The sequence below is a fragment of the Mesocricetus auratus genome, unplaced genomic scaffold (assembly GCF_017639785.1).
Source record: "Mesocricetus auratus isolate SY011 unplaced genomic scaffold, BCM_Maur_2.0 Super-Scaffold_100003, whole genome shotgun sequence".
NCBI lineage: Eukaryota > Metazoa > Chordata > Mammalia > Rodentia > Cricetidae > Mesocricetus > Mesocricetus auratus.
This window is the reverse complement of record NW_024429188.1, coordinates 33,144,472-33,161,936: the sequence shown is the minus strand read 5'-3', so window position 1 is coordinate 33,161,936 and position 17,465 is coordinate 33,144,472. Positions and strand designations below refer to the sequence as shown.

Below are 17,465 nucleotides of genomic sequence, written 5' to 3'. Positions count from 1 at the left end.
TGGATGAGAGCAATAGACCAAAATATCCACAGTACTGTGAACAGTAGTGATTAAATTGCAATTGACATGAACCTTTAATTATGCACAGAAGCCTCTTCACTAATGCTTAATTGTACCAGAATATAAACAAACTACAAAAGGATAGACGAAATGCTTCTTTTTCTATGAAATTATTTGTAAAAATTAAGTCACTAAGAAACACATAGATTGTGAGCTATGTTTCCCAAAGAGTCTTTTCTTCAATCTATCCATCTGTACATCACTGCTAGCATTTCTTTCTAAAATAGTTTTAGGGACTTGTCTAATTGAAAAGATGAAGTGGACCACCCAGCTGCAACAGAATATGCTACTTAGAATCTAGGTGCACTGATCAGCACTAAGACAGAGCACAGTGCTCAATGAGTATAACTGGATATGAAATTCATAACTTTATTAAAGTAAACTTAACAGACATTCAATTTTCCTTGGATCATTTTTGCCCACTTCTTTATATACTCAAAATATCATAGAGAATAAATATGAAGGACATTTTCCATATAGTGTGCTGAAACACTCGAGCTTGCTCTCTGTGTCATGTAGAACTACTCTATTAGGTCCACGCTGATATTTTGCCTTTAAAGGGGTTTAAAAAAAGGACAAAAATCAGAAAAGGCACATTACTCCTCCCATTGGCTTCTTCTCATCCTGTCTGTACCAGGGTTGTCAAAGCTGTTAACATCTTACCCCAGTGTAACATTCAATTAAGAGAGGCAATGTCATTGTCCTTGCCCTCTCTGAAACCACAGAAACACTCTTGTTTGCTAAACAAGATCTTGAATTTTGAATCTATATCTTAGTTCTTTTGCAAAAGGCTTTCTGTATTCTAAGCTTCATAACAGTGTACTTATTCTTTGAGGTTTAGTTTTTCCCCATGTGCTAAAAGGGATTTTTTATTAAAAACTTATATTTCACATTACATACCAACCTCAATTACCCCTACCTCCCCTTCCCCCACTCCCTGCCTTCTACCCTTCCCACCCCCATCCACTGCTCAAAGGAGGTAAGGCCTTCCTTGGAGAGTCAAAAGAGTCTGGCATACCAAGTTGAGAAAGGACCGAGCTCTTCTGCCCATGTATGAATGCTGAGCAACGTATCCCACCATAGGGAATGTGCTCCCAAAAGCCAGTTCATGCCCCTGGGACAGGGCCTGGTGCTGCTGACAGCACCCCCTCTACAGATCAAGTCACATAATTGTCACCCACATATAGAAGCTTAGTTTAAATGGTATCCCCTGGCACGGTCCTATTTAACTGTACTTTTGGTAGCATCTACACTTAACTTTTCCTTTGTTTATAAGTTTACTTTTATTTTCCAAAACCAATAATTTATTTCCTTGGCCATGTCTCTCTTACTAGTTTTATAAATGTTTCTTAAAGGTATGATATATACCTCAATCTACATTAATAAATATTTTAAAACATTCCATCTGCACAGACAAAAACAAATTATTTCCATTGAACTTCTGAAGCTATGCATATTTAGTGGTAATTGCTCACATTTATCCATAATCAAGTATCATATATATATACATATATATATATATATGTTTTTTAACACATTTGTTTTTGTAAGAGGGGAATCTGAGAGATAAAGAAAAGAAAACACAGTCACAAATAACATTTTCTCTTTCTTTTAAAAATGAGTTCATCAATGTACATTTTTTCCTTTGGAAATGATTTCTCCTTAAAGAACTCATGACAAATATTTGCTAATGCTACAATTACCTGACTGGTTGTTCATAGGCTTCCGTATCCCTAAGGCCTCATATAGGATACTGCTGAAGCTATGGAAATTGCCTATGGAAGGTTGAACTTTTAGCAAAGACATATTTTTCTCTTTGTTCATTCTATTCTCTATGTATATTTAGTGAAACCATGTTTTGTTTGCACTGGGAAAGAAAAAGCTACAATGTGATAAACAATAAGAATAGATCAAAACATAGAGAAAATGAGACAGAGATTCAATAGAAATGAAAAAAATTGCTTCCAAAAATCAAATCATCTTTTACAAAAACATTTCAAGAGGAAGGCTATGGGTTGTCCCAATCCAATATGACAATCTCAGAAGTAATTCAAAGAAGCTGCTCATTTTTGAGAGAAGAGAATGGGGGTATAAAATTGGGTCAGTAGAAGAGGGGGAATATGATCAAATATACCATATACTTTTAAAAATGAGACTTTGGTCATTAGAGAAAAACTCTGCCACTTATCAGAGTGAATATTCCTATCTAGAAAATGAGAGGTTGGGACTATATGACCAAAAAGTTTCATTCTAACTTTCAAAATGCAAAGGATCTGCATTTAGATGTTTTTATACAAGATCTTTGTATTATTTGAATTGAAATTGCTTAATATTAACTGATGCCATAAGAGAGCATGAAAAGGCTGAAGTTTAGTAACTGGTAATGACAGCAGAACTAATCGAAATGAGTATACATGAAGAGATTAAAAACTCCACAAAGGAATATGAGCTAAAGCATGAGATGTTTTATCATTAATTGAAATAGATACTGAACAGAAATTAAATATGTCACTTTATATGGCAGTCGAAAAGTCAGTATAAATTAGTATATTATAGAATGGCTTTTAAAAATAAGGTGGATCATACTGGGCTTTTAATCCCAAGAGATTTGAAACTGAAGAGGGAAAAGCTGTAGAGTAAGTGACAGAAAAAATCAGAAAGGGTCTAGCATGTATAGAGACAAATAAAGAAGAAGCCAGTGCTAAGGAGTAACCATGCATAGTGTAGGAGAAAATCAGATACTCATGCTGGTATTGAGATATTTAATAAATATAATACGATAATGTTCAGAACATAAAATTAGTTTTTTGATAGTCAAAGAAATGCAAAAGCAGGGGAATGAAGTGTCTTGATTATGTTATATTATACTTGTATTCATTATGCATAAGGGTGATGACAAAGTAGGAGTAAATAACTGGTTTAGAATTTTTCTTTAATTCATGCAATCTTCCTCAGAAAAACTTGACCTCTGCACTGAAATGCCACATCCATTAGAACTATTGATTACTTCCATGGTTATATAATTTAAGGGTCAATTACATTCATGAGCTAATTTCTTTTCATTGGGTTCATGGATGACCCTAGAAAGTTTAAATGGTGACAGAGAGCTATAAATGAGAGTTATAAAGTTCCTTCAAGAAATTAAAAGCTTAAGTGAGTGTTGTAGTCTATCCAACATTGGGTGGTTACTCTATACTTTTCAGTGATCACATTTCAGCAGGCAAACTATAAAAACTAGTGAATTATTACTGAACCTTTTGATTTTGTGGGCAAAGGACTGACATCTACAGCTAGTGGAAACTGATTGTCCAATTGTTGGCATCCATTGTCTTTAGACTGCTGCCACCAATTTAATAATAACCAAAATTCATTCATATCAGAATCACAATAGAGTAAGGAATGTATTGTGTCAGGGTTTCTGAGTAGTCGCTATACTCAGTCTTAGTTTTCATATTGAGATATATGTTTTCCACACCATTATCCTGGAAGCAAGATCACCTTTCTAGAACATGCAGTAAGCAATGACAAATTTAACTAGAATTTAATATTTTGAACAAGTCTACATTGTCCATAGTGAAAATCATTTTATGAAAATGTTGGGAGTTTTAAAAAACAAGAAAATAATGAATATAATGTTTACTGAGTAACTGAAACCTAGTCTTGGCATTTAGAATTTACTTTCAGATATTAGATTTGTACTTTAGTGCATTTTGAGTAAAATAAAAATATCATTTTCCAGTGATTAAGAGAAAAATACAGTTGCATATTCAAGTAATGAGCAACCTAAGAGAAATTTCTGAGCTTTACTTTTTTTTGTTTCTGTTTCATCATGTGTAAAATGGGGCTGAATAAATCTGGCTGGACACCAGACTGACAGAGAAGTCCTCAATAAAAGTTCATTGTTATACTTATGAAAAATATCAAACATTGTTTGTACTATGATGGTGGTGGTGGTGGTGATGGTATGTGTGTGTGTGTGTGTGTGTGTGTGTGTGTGTGTGTGTGTGTTAGAATGCGGAATTGTTAAGTAGACAGGCTGATCTAGAACTCACTATTATCCTGTTCTTGCCTCCTGAGTGCTAATATTACGTGTGAGTGACACTATGACCAAATCCAAATCTCTGAAGCTTGTAAAGTGCTATAAATATATGTTAGGAAAGACTAAAGAAAGGTAAATACTACACTTGGCTTTCTTAGTTATTTTCAGATAACACAAACTGGATAACTTGATACTTCATAATTTTACTGAATTTTATTCACAAATTACATATGGGCCCCTGCTGCTCAATTTCAATTAATGAGATGAAGTATCTTAGTGTTATGACAAAAAAACTTCTATGCAGGTCAATTTATAATCTTAAAAAGAGTGAAATAGGTATTATAATACACTTCACATAGTTATGCTTCTATATCCTTTCCCAAACATGAAGATGCCTTCAGGACAATACTCAGGTAAAAAAGATAAGATATATACTAGGGTGTGGTTCATGGCTAGAGATTTTGCAACCTAACTCTTAAACAAATTATGAATCTATAAGTTGAGTATATTATGGTTTAGACTTATACTTCCACATGAACATATTGCCAAGATGTTGACCCAGGTAGAGAAAGAAAATGAAAATATTGTCTATGATTTAAACAGTACAGTAATAACCTAATGATAAAACTTTATCATAAAAATTTTTATCATATATTCCCAGGTCTAAAGTGTCTAGATACAATATGTAGAAAACCATTGAGTTCATGAAATAAAATATTTTCATGTTATTCATGCTTATTCAAAAATTCCACAACATATATCTTGTAAATTATTCTAATAAGATGGTTGTTCCAGATTAAAAGAATACTGAAATTGAATTCCTGAATTACATTTTGAAATTATGAAATATCATATTAAGTATATGATAATTATTATGAAGATGTGTAAATAATTTGAGTTAGCAGTGCTACAATACTCAAGGGTAAATTAAAAATTTTGAGCTAATGTCATCAACACAAATAATCTGACAAAATCATGCATCTATGGGAGAATTTTTACTTTTATTAAAATAATAACAATTTATTATATGATACATTCCATCACAGTCTCTATAAATTATTAATTACCTAATGTTAGAGTATCTATTTTCCTTAAACATTAATTACTAATTAAATGGTGTTTTTAGGTAAATGTTATAAGACTTGATTACATGTAAATTATTGAAAAGATGGAATTCATGTATGTGCATATTTATGGAATCATTATTTTCCCTTTCTATCTTGTTATTTCACTGCTATTCACAATTTCAAAATGTACATTCACAAGAAACTTTGAATGTCATCTCTTTCAGAAGACTTTAAATGTCTTTGAGTAGTTCTGTATTATTGAATCATTAATTCTGGAGATAAAAGCATATACATTAATTTAGAGCCTGCCAAACATTAAACTAGTGAATGGCTTAAGTATGAGCCATAATGTGCTACTTTCCCAAACATTTACCCCTGAGTATGTGAAAGCAATTTTTGTACTAAATCATCATTAAAATATATTTCTCTAGATTGTCTATAATACATGCTTGTGTGTCAAACTACCTCTCAGTCTCTCTCTCTCTCTCTCTCTCTCTCTCTCTCTCTCTCTCTCTCTCTCTCTCTCTCTCTCTCTCTGTGTGTGTGTGTGTGTGTGTGTGTGTGTGTGTGTGTGTGTGTGTGTTTGTGTGTGTATGTGAATGTATGGTAAGCTAAAGAAGCAAATAGAATACATATTATATCAATAATAGTTTCCTAATCAAATTCCTTTACACCTTAGACTTCATTCATTCTTAACATGCTGCTTAGGCATTCATTTCCTTCAGGTGAAAAGGGGGAATGCTTATGCTTTTATTTGCTTCTTGTAGATAATTAAAATTTTGCATTCACACTAGCACTCTATTGATGCATCTCTTGATCCTTAAACATCTGGTCTATTCTTTAAAATGCATGGAGTTCACTGACATCAACCCTTGCTGATAATCAGAGGACCTTCAATTAAGTACCTACAAGGCAACCAATGATAAACAGGAAAAATGATGGAACAAATTTGCTGAAGAATTCTTTCATAGTCTGTTTCTCAAAAGCAATTAGAATCACTTCTTTTGGGCTTGGAATTAATGAATTTTCATTAAAATTTAAATTTCAAATGATTCCAAGGATATCAAACTTGAACAGTTGAGCTGATTGTCTACATAATAAATCACACTGCAGGAACATGTCAAGAAGACTAATGTAACTTCTTTGCTATCCCCAGTTTTGTTTCTCCTTGTCAGTGCTGTGTGAATGTACATAATTGCTTTTGCTTCGTTGAAGTAGATTTCAGAAAACCCACTGTTATTACACTATATTTTTGTCTTTTAAAAATTATGGTTCAGAAGTTGGATAAAGCGAGTCCCATTACACACACACACACACACACACACACACACCATTGTAATAATTGCATGTGATGCAAATTTCCTAAATAAAAAGTTATTTTTTCACACTATGATAATTTGGTTATATGAAGAAACAACATTCTGTTATTAATACACCTCATGTATGAAAGTAATGCTTAAATTGACATCACGTTTATTTATTTGACAGAAAAAAATACTGTATGTATGCAAGTATCTGTTTGCAAGGTTAACCTCTAAACTGCAGGTTCAGTATCTGTGGATTAAAAACTGCAGATAAAAACTATTTCTATAGTTTGTATCTATACTGATCTTTCAACAACTATATTGCATGCTGATAAGTTAATTCTAATATGTTATACTGACCTAGCATGTCTACCCTCATCTGATCTGCTACTAGAAAACTATAAGTAATATAATGCATATTCTATTTGTTTCTGTATCTTGCCATACATTCACATACATGTACATAAACACACACATATAAATTATTTTATATGTAAAAAGCATTAATTTAATTTTTATATGTAATGGAATGATTTTGTTAGGGACCACTATTTACAATTTTTGGTATTATCATATTTTTCTTGGTGAGAAATAAACAACTGATTATATCAAAGAAAAAGTATTCCCATTGTGATTAAAGAAGTCAATGATCCCTGACATGACTTCTTATTCAAATTCTGGTATGAGTGATACTTTAAGTAACTGGTATTCTTCACATCACATTTTGGTATGATAACAAACAGCTGAAGTCATAACCAAATAATATTTTAAGAGAATTTCAAAACATAATTCAACTAAAATTTATGTTAGGTGAAGTTTCATAATTATTTGAAACGCAAACATTTTCAAAATAGATTTTGAGATTATCTACCGTAATACAGAAGTAAAGTAGATGACTGAGAACATTAGGCATATAGTTCTGCGTTTTCAAAGCCCACATTGGTTTAGATCAGCCTGAAAACATGAGAATACTTGTAATTCCTATTATTCAGAGAAAAGTTTACTAGTTCACACCTTTTTTAAATTAACTATAGTAAAATCAATATCCTGAAATAGTTGGTTCATCTATCTGAAATTTTAGAAACTTGAAGGATACTATATTTTACGCTGAATCATACTAAAGTAGCTAAAAACTTTTCTGTCTTTATTAAGATATGTTTAGTTCACTTTGAGCTGGTGGTATAATAAAACACTAGTTTTAAAATATTACTGATAATTTTCTTTTAAAAGCTATGTTTTTTATACATGGCATGAAGCATAATAGACATGAACATTTATTAAGTTCAAAAATAATCTATTGATTTATGAAACAATACTACTTTTTGGAAGTCATATAGTAGATTCTACAAGTAATTATCAAAATTTTACATATGTTATATGTGTTTTGAATGTTTCTCTGTAGAATACTTTGATTATTTTTCACTCTAAGTAGTAAAGAAATTTTAACTAAGCATTTTAAAATGTTGGTACAGTGATTACTGCATACAAATATATTATTTAATTTATCAATCAAATCTTGCACATGTTCTGTGAATATCTATCTTATTGACTTCTCAGTACAGATCCTGCCTGAGTCCATGGGAGCTTTGAATTTTTTACACCAATTTCAACTAGCCATGATTCCTCTGAATTTGAATTGTATTGAGAAATGTTTGATAAACAATAACGTATTACCTATTGGCATTCCATAAATTAAAGCACCACAAAATATCATCTCCATGTTCACCTTAAATTGGCTTAGAGAGGCATATGCCAAGATGGAGAAATATGGTTGCAAGTATTCTACATAGGTGATATGTATTTACAATATAGTTAGTAGCAAGACAGCAGTTAACTATACAGGTTCAGGAAAGGAAGAAATGGGAAATGAAATGTTGATCCAATGTCAATCATATGACAGTCAACATAGGACATTTGGTATGATATGAGACAGATGAAAGCAATTTTCACTAAACCACTTATTATCTCTGTAGATCATATAACTACAAATGAAGTGAATATCTTTTGTGCCTTACTATTAAGTTGGGGGTTGTAGTCTGTATTGTGTATATTCTGCCAAATGTTCAAGTAGAAAGGCTTGGTCCCATTTCTGTACTATTGGAAATCAGTGGGACGTTCAGAATTGGATCCAAGTACGCCAAACCTCCAATTCCATTGTTCTCGATATTTTTTCACAGGAGCAGAAATTTGACTCACACATAAGTAATATATGACCCCAAACATTGATCAAAGGGTTGTGAAGTGCCATCAACAATTTATTTAAACTTATTGGCATCAAGAATTGACTAGTAAGGAGATTCTAAGAATATAAAAAGCCTTTCACGACACTAAAATCATTGTAAAAGTAAAAATTCTAAATCACACACAATGCTTCTAATCAATGCTACCTTGGACTCCATAGTATATTAATGTAGCAAATAAATGAGCAAAATTTAATGATAGATACTACTTGCATCATGCTCCCTAAGAACCTGACTTACAATTAGGATACAGTAAAACTTCATTGTGAGGATCTACAATGATCCTGTATATAAAAAGTATATATAACACCCAATGCTTTTCTTTTTTGTCCTCATTTATTCAATAATAAATATGAAAAATAAATTTAAAATGGTAATTTCAAATTCACTAATGCTTTCACTGAATTTCTTCTTCTATTCTTTTAAATTTAAAGAAATTACTTCAATGTCATAGAATAATCAAAGAGCACCATGAGATATTTTTACAAATTATGTTGCCACAAGCTTGCACATTATAAACACAAGTGTCATTATTTGCCTTGTTGCAGTGAAAATGGTTTCAGATGACTTGAAATATTTCCACCTGTTTCAATGTTATAAACTATTCTGCATTTTGAAGAACTGAGTATCAAATTATGTTAACATGATGTATAATGTTTCAAGCTCCTTGACCCTCTAGTCTAAAGAGATACTTTTCTTACTATTCAAAGTCAGCTTGTTAACAAAGTTCAAATGTTACTTGAAAATATGCCATCTAATTATGTAAAATCCATAAGTACCATGAGAATGGCTTACAACTCTGCCTTTTATACAGAGTTGTAAGGGATTTGAATTACCTTACTTATTTTTCCTGATTTTTAACCTGCCTTTCCTGACTTGTTTGCATCAGTGTAGAATGTAAGAACTATGGAGACTGGCATTTTACTTACAATACATGGAAGGATCCAAATTGTTTTCTTTATGAATTTGATTCTCTCTGTTTGGGGATAATTGTTACTAATCATTCCCAAAATGTCACTGCAAGCCCTTTGCCAATATTCATGATCCTTCCACAAGGAAGAAATTTCTTCATTTGTTAAAGGTACTATAATCTTTGTTGGGTCCCTTCCAGTTAGTTGGCAAACACTTAATTTTCCTTTTAAAATCAAATCAGAGATATTTTCTATATATGTCTTCAGTTTTTAATTCTGTTTATGTGGCAGAAATACACATTCTAGTATATTCCCTCTGTGTCAAAAATTAATTACATGTAGCATTTGTAAAAACTGTGTAAGTTATGCAGCATCACATGATGTATTCACAGGCATTGTGTAATATTGGAGAAAATAATCTAATGACTAAAGTTTTCTGTTTCTATCCTTTCTTTAAAAAAAATATCTTCTGGCCAGGCAGTGGTGGTGCACTCCTTTAATCCCACCACCCGCATGGCAGAGGCAGGCAGAACTCTGTGAGTTCAAGGCCAGGCTGGTCTACAGAGTGAGTGAGTTCCAGGACAGGCTCCAAAGATACAAAGAGAAAGCCTGTCTTGAAAAAACAAAAATAAATTGCATTCTGATTTCAAAGGTTTCTTTAGCATCAGATGATAGCTATCTTATGAACCACAGCAGACAAGCAAATTAAAACTCGCTTCCAGACACATTAAGATAACAGAGATTTATGTCCATAACACTTTAGACCCTGTGAACAGAGCCTAGAGTCCTCACTTTATTATCTCCTCCACCAGCAAGCAACCAGTGAGAGAATACCTTTCATCCCTACTTAGTTTCTGTCCTCGGGATGTACAATGAAGGGATAATGTCCAAAAATCCTCTGGTGGGCTGAGAAACCCTAGGCAGGAGAGTTATTATGCTTATAACAGCTTTTAGAGAATCATAGAAATATCACCATACAAATGCCCACTGGTATTTACCACTTTGAGATTTCCACGTAAACTAACCTCCTTTCAGAAGAAATCTTCTGTACCAAATGTTCACTTTTTCAACATGTAAAACCCACAAAGTCCATGAACCACAGCACACAATTTCCACTTCAATGGAAATAAAGGGGCCCATCCTTAATAGGACAGTTTGCCCTGTCACTTTCTGAATGGAGATGTAGGAGGTGTGTGATAAGGAGGGGGTAGATAAGAAAGGGGAGGAGATAGGAGGAGAGCAGAGAGGGAAAACTGTTTAGTATGTAAAATAAATGAAAAAAGTTATTTAAATAAAAATAATAAAGTTTTTCATGACATAGAATTAATGACTTCTAATTAGAAGAGATTATGTTTTAGTCCTTTGACTCCAAATCCTAGAAAGATCCACCTGTTTCAAACTTTCTTGGCTAACAATTATCTTGATTATTTAATGAACACAGATTCAAGTATCTGTGAAATGTTTGGGTAGTTTTCTATGTTAGTGCTTCAAATATATTTTAATCAGTTTGTAATAAACTAGGATATTGTTCCTAATAATTAGAAATATATTCAAAATCAAAACAGGGAACAAATGCAAGTTATACAGGTGCAAAATAAATCTTCTTTTTCAACCTAGAACTCATTGTTTAGTGTGAGTTTCAATACATACAAGAAGAAACAAGAGGGCAAAAAAGGATTATGGGATTGATGATGTTGGTTCTAAAAGAATGGGTAATAATAAAAACTAATGTGATAGGTTTTTATAAAGTTTCTCATTATATCCATTACTCTGTCAATTGCATACTATAAATTAAAGGTAAGTCAGCTGCTAAAAATCTTATGTAGCATGAAAGAATAATTTTTGTGGCTTTACCATTTCCTTTAACACCTACTCCTATTGTAGTGTTTTGTCATTTGCCCCTGCTACTGAACATTCTTTTTTTAATGATAAATGTTTGGAATTTAGCCAGATCCAGCTAATAAATAAATAAACTGTTTGCTGCTAACTTTGAAGGTACTAGTAGAAATCATCATGTAGTCATTCTGAAAGATTTACATTTGCAAAAATGTGTTCACCACTTCCTTTAGCATTTTAAGCAGATTGTTGATGAATAATGTTTCATGAACTAAATGGTTAAAGTAACCCTTCTTAACCCCTTTGCCCACTATTCTTGACTCTGCATACATTCCTTCTTGTGTTAATTGGCAAATAGCCATGGTTTTTATGTCCCCCAGTGAAAGTTAGTAAGGGAGGAACATTAATTCTTTGAATTCACTAGGGTGTCATTTGGCAAATTACTGTATATAAGCAATAAATCAGAGTTTGGAGATACCTTAGGAAATCTCTTGCTTTTTCTGGTGCTTTCTAATTAATTACAAAGTTATTACATTTCACAAACGCACACATATTTTATATTATTAATACTGTGGCTATATGATCATAGATAAAGTATTATTTCACAATCTCCTCTGAATGCTTGCAGAAGCATATATGGTGGGCACCTGTACTTTACATTGTGGCTCATGTCTTTGAATTGCACATGAAACTCTTCTATCATTGCACTTGTACAGGAAAAAATGGTTTTAGTGCTCTTACTTTAGTTTTCAAATAATAATACATTTTTGGGGCTGGAAAGATGGCCCAGAAGTTAAGAGAACATTTTTATCTTTCCGAGGGCCTGGGTTTGGTTCCCTGCACCCACATCATGACTTATGAGAATCCTTAATTCCACTGCCGATGTATCTGACATCCTTTTATTTTCTCTTGTTGGGACCAAGAATGCATGGGGTGCACATACTTACTTGCAGGCAAAACTCTCATGAACACATAAAAATAAGTATTTTAAAGATGTGAAATGGTGAAGAGAGTGTGTGCTGTCTTGTTTTTATGTTAACTTGACATTCTAGGCTTGTTTGAGGAAAGGCAATACTAACTGAGAAAAGGCCTCCATAGGATTGGCTGTGGGCAAGACTGTAAGACATTTTCTAATTGAAGATTGATATTGGAGGGTCTAACTCACTGTAGGTGATACCACTTCTGGACTTGTGGTTTAGGATAGTATAACAAAGCAGGCTGAGCAAGCCATGAAGAGCAAGACAGTAACTAACAGCTCAACATGACCTCTGTATCATTTCCTGCTTCCAGGGGATAAGGAGCCTAGGGGCTCTCTCTCTCTCTCTCTCTCTCTCTCTCTCTCTCTCTCTCTCTCTCTCTCTCTCTCTCTCTCTCTCTCTCTCTCTCTCTCTCTCTCTCTCTCTCTCTCTCTCTCTCTCTCTCTCTCTCTCTCTCTGTCATCTTGGTCGTGGTGTTTCACCACAGCAAAAGAAACCCTAAGATACCACACAAGTAATGAAATATAGAGATTAATAAAATTATTTTGAAAAAGATATCTACCACTACAGCTAATATGTCAACTCCTGTTTGCTACTTTGAAGACCAATAATGAATTTTTGACTTAAAAGATTATACATGAATGATATTTTCTGATACATGAAAATGATAAGGGATTCAAATTCCATTGCTCATAAACAAAGTTCAATTGGAACAAAACTAGGCTTAAACCATGCATTTATTTTCTCATTACGCTTTTATATTACAAAAACATGGCTGAGTAGCTGAAATAGAGACCACATAGCATTAAATGTTTGCAATGTGTCCATTTAGAGAGAAATTTTCTGAAACCTGTGTTAGGACAGAACACATACAAAGAATTAAGACTGAATAGAGTAGTCAAATTTAGGTTGATTTCTAGGTCAATTATGAAAGGTGAGATGCAGAGTTACTAAGAGAAGGGAAGAGAGATATATGAAAATGGTTGGAAAATTGGGTTCTAGAATATTTGCATCCATGTGCCATGCCGTAATCAAGGAAAGAAGACATTATTTTTTTTTTGCTTTAAGGGGAATTGTGAGTAGACTGGAGAGGAACAAAGCAATGCAGAGATGCAGAGAGAGGGGTGAATAGGAGTAGGAGATCTCATAGTTCCAATATTAGAAAAACACCTAGAAAATAGTTAATATAACTATACTATACTTTTTTATTATTTCAAGTTCTAAATACAAACACAATTTATTAGTAATGAAACATTTTGTTGAACTTTGAATGTAAGATATCCTTTCCCTAGGCTCATGGGCTTGAACATTTGATCCATAGCTGATGTTGATATCTGAGAAAGTTGGGAAATTGGGAGGTGATATCATGATAAATGGAGTGAATGACTGAGGCAAGTCTTGAGGTTTCATCATCCAGGTCCACTTCCTGTTCACTCTCTGCATTTTCAGTACAGATACAACCTGATCTTCTACTGTTGTGTTACAATTTTTTCTCTGTCTGTCACCATGTTTTCCCTGCCATACTGCACTGTATCCCATTGGAACTATAAACCAAAATAAACACTTCGTCCTTTAAAAATCTTTCATTGTGTATTTCTTTCACAGAAACAAAAATAGAAACTGAAATACAGTTTGTAATTATGAAAAAAAAGCAAGAAGAGGACTATCTATAAAACTGAACATTAACTATTAAAATAGTTAACCTGTATATAGGATTCTTAATTGAAGGTACCAACCAAACCCAGAGGTAAATTGCTAAAGTTGTAAAAAAAATAACGAAACAGAAATACTCATAATTTAAATACATGGACATGCACATATTTTCCTGTTATCACTAAAACCATTTATGTGAGCAAATCAAACCTAATTAGGCCATTGGCAGGTAAATAAAATATGCAAATGTTTGATTTTGGCAACACTTTCTGTACTGGGAGTCATTACAACAATCTGAAAATTAACAATCATGATCTTTCTTGTGATAATGATGGTTATGTTCTCAAATTTTAGAACACTGTTAGACCCGTATACCTCAAGCTATAATAACATCTCATCCTTTGCGATTACAAATTTAATTTCTTAATAATCCTAGGGGAATAAATTCTCCTAGTCTTGAGGATTCCAGACAATGAATATATATTTAAAACTCAGGATTTGTAAACAGTTATACTCACTAATGCAGAGAACACAAAGGAATGCCAAGTCATGTCTCTCTAGGGCATTACAGGTAGGAAGCCAGGCAGGTTTGCAAGTAACTACACTGTAATTAAGATGGAGATAAATGCATTGATAGAAGAAGACAGGGACAGAAGATTTCCTCTAATGAGAAATGTTGTAAATGACTTTATGTAATATTAAAGTCTGTATATAGAAGCAACCTAGTAACTCCATTAATAAGGATACCAAAAGAAGATATGACATATTGCAAAGACATGAGAGTGCAAAGTGGTGTCTACTTCCCTGTCAGATAAACCATGGTAGGGACTTAGCTACCAGAATTATTAACAAGCTCCATGACAATTCTAATGTATTAGTTCTTCAAAATGTCATTTTAGAATTTTTCTAGGATATTTGTAGAAAGAGACACACAGGGAGAATGATTATGGAAGAGCAGAAAAATGTGAAAGCCATAGATTTTATGTTGATTGAAGCAAGACCTAGTGTTTGTAAAGAAGAGGTAGAGAAGAAGTCAGTGCAACACCAAATGTACATCACCAAGCAAATTCTGACCATATATGTAAATATGCTATTGTTAACCATACTTATATATTTATAGATAACTTGTATATTACATATATAAATATAAATATATTTATAGATGAAAACTATATCAAGCTTAAACTATTTATACCAAACTAATCTTCATTGACAGGAAATGGGGCAGTCTGGAATGTAATTGAAGTTCTATTTTTTCTCAATATATGTTTTTGTTTAAATTAGAAACGTGAATGATTCACATGTCAGTCCCAGCTCCCTCTACCACCTCTCCTCCCTTCTCCCTCCACCAGCCCCCCAGCCTCCCAGCCCCCCACCCAATCCCCACATCATTCCCCAGGGAGGGTGAGACCCTCCTTGGGTGAGATCTCTAAAGTCTGTCATTTCATCCTGGGCAGGACCTAGGCCCTTCCCCATGTGTCCAGGCTGAGAGAGCATCCTTTTATTTGGAATGGGCTCCCAAAGCTATTTTTAATTGAAAGGCTAGTTTAAAAAATATTCTTAGTGTTTGGAAATCAATCAGTACTATTTTATGTGCTTTTCTACAATGTATGCCACACTTAAATAAAAATCTTAAAAATTATGTTGTATGAGAAATACAGCAAAAATTCATAAAATACTCTAAATAACTTCACAGCTAAATAATATCCTTCAGTCACCTAATAATTATAAGAAATTGAAATAATAAACCATGGAAGAAATGTCCCATACTATGCTACAGATGATTTGAGTATGAGGAGATAACTTACATTTTAAAACAGATTTTTATTTAAAAAATGTTATGTACATAAGTGCTGGATATCACGTATATCTGTGTAAAACATGCATGTACTGTTTCCTCAGAGATCAGAAGAGGAAATTGAATTCCCTAGAACTGAATTAACAGATGGCTGTGAATAGCCATGTCACTGCTGGGAACCAAACTCAGGTCTTCCAGAGCTATGGTACTGAATATGAATATTCATGTCCAACCTTAATGTATCCTCTGAAATTTAAAGTTGTACTTAGTTATTAATTTAAAATATACTCTAAACTTGTTTTAAAAATTTCAAATTAGAATGCTCAAATGAAAATTCTTGCTATATTTTTAAACATTCTCTTACACATTTGCTACCTCAATAAAAGACATAGGACAGTTTAACTTTCTTCTTTCCTATAACAATCTTGTTGACTACAAGTTGAATTTCATTACCTATATGTCTCTACTACAGTCATTGCATGCAAGATAACATGGATTCTACATTAATAATATAATCACTGATCTTTTATCTCCATCTGTAAGTCATATGTTAACCATCTGCCTTCTGAGTCTAACTAAAAACTAAATGATTTTCCATGACTAAGAAATTTTAAATGTTAGCTAGATGTTGTCTAGTTCTCCAACCCAACAGCTGGCCATGATTTATATACACCACTTCTTCCTATGAATATGCAAACTCACCACTACCCAAAATTCTCTGAATTAGTAGTTTTTCCTTTCACAATGACATTCTTTTTATTATCATTCTAAGAAATCAAAATATGTGATATTCAAACACAACACTTTGACATAGGATCATTTTCAGATGGAGGTAAATGAATATCAGTTAATAGAGAAAAATAACTTCCCAGAGTATCATTTTCTACATAAACGAAGAAACTTCTAATAAAAAGAAAATTATCACAAACTGCTCTTGTGGGATATTATTTTAAGATGTGCTGCATTTGTTTATGTTGTGGAATATTTGTCTAGTGATGCAAAGATGTGCAGCATTCTTTTACATTGCATTTGTTAGACTGTGAAGCTATGTTACTTTACCTGCTCAAAACACCTGCTGGGTCTGGTAAAGAACCGAATGGCCAATGGCTATGCAGAAGAAAGGATGGGTAAAGTGGCAGGAAGAGAGGCTAAATAGAAGGGGAAATATGGTAAGGAGAAATATAGGAGCAAAAGAAGAAGAGGAGGACTCGAGGGGCCAGCCATTCTACTACAACAGCAAGACATGAAGAAATCAGTAAAGAAAAGATATATGAAAATAGTGAAAGGTATAAGTCCAGAGGCAAAAGGTAGATGGGATAAGTTACCAAAGACTGGAAAAAAAAAGACAAGTCAAGCCTAGGCTGTGCATTCTTAAGAATAAGCCTCCGTGTATTTATTTGGGAGCTAGGTGATAGGCCCCCAAAAGATCAAAGAGTAAAGAGTTAAAACAACCAACTACAAACTTCTTATCCACAGGAAGACTAAAAGACATGCCAAAAATAGGATTTTGAAAGCAATTTTGACTTCATTTACTGAATTTCCTCCTCATTCTTCTTCTTCATTTTGTCTTGTTTGTTTGA

At 33.1% G+C, this 17,465-nt stretch overlaps 1 protein-coding gene and 1 pseudogene across 8 annotated transcripts in view; one reads left to right on the top strand and one right to left on the bottom strand.

Moving 5' to 3' along the window:
* Dmd (dystrophin) overlaps window positions 1-17,465 on the bottom strand; it is a 2,157,616-nt gene that overhangs the window by 927,343 nt on the left and 1,212,808 nt on the right. The window lies entirely within an intron of this gene.
* Window positions 11,195-11,284, top strand: LOC121140105 (annotated as a pseudogene).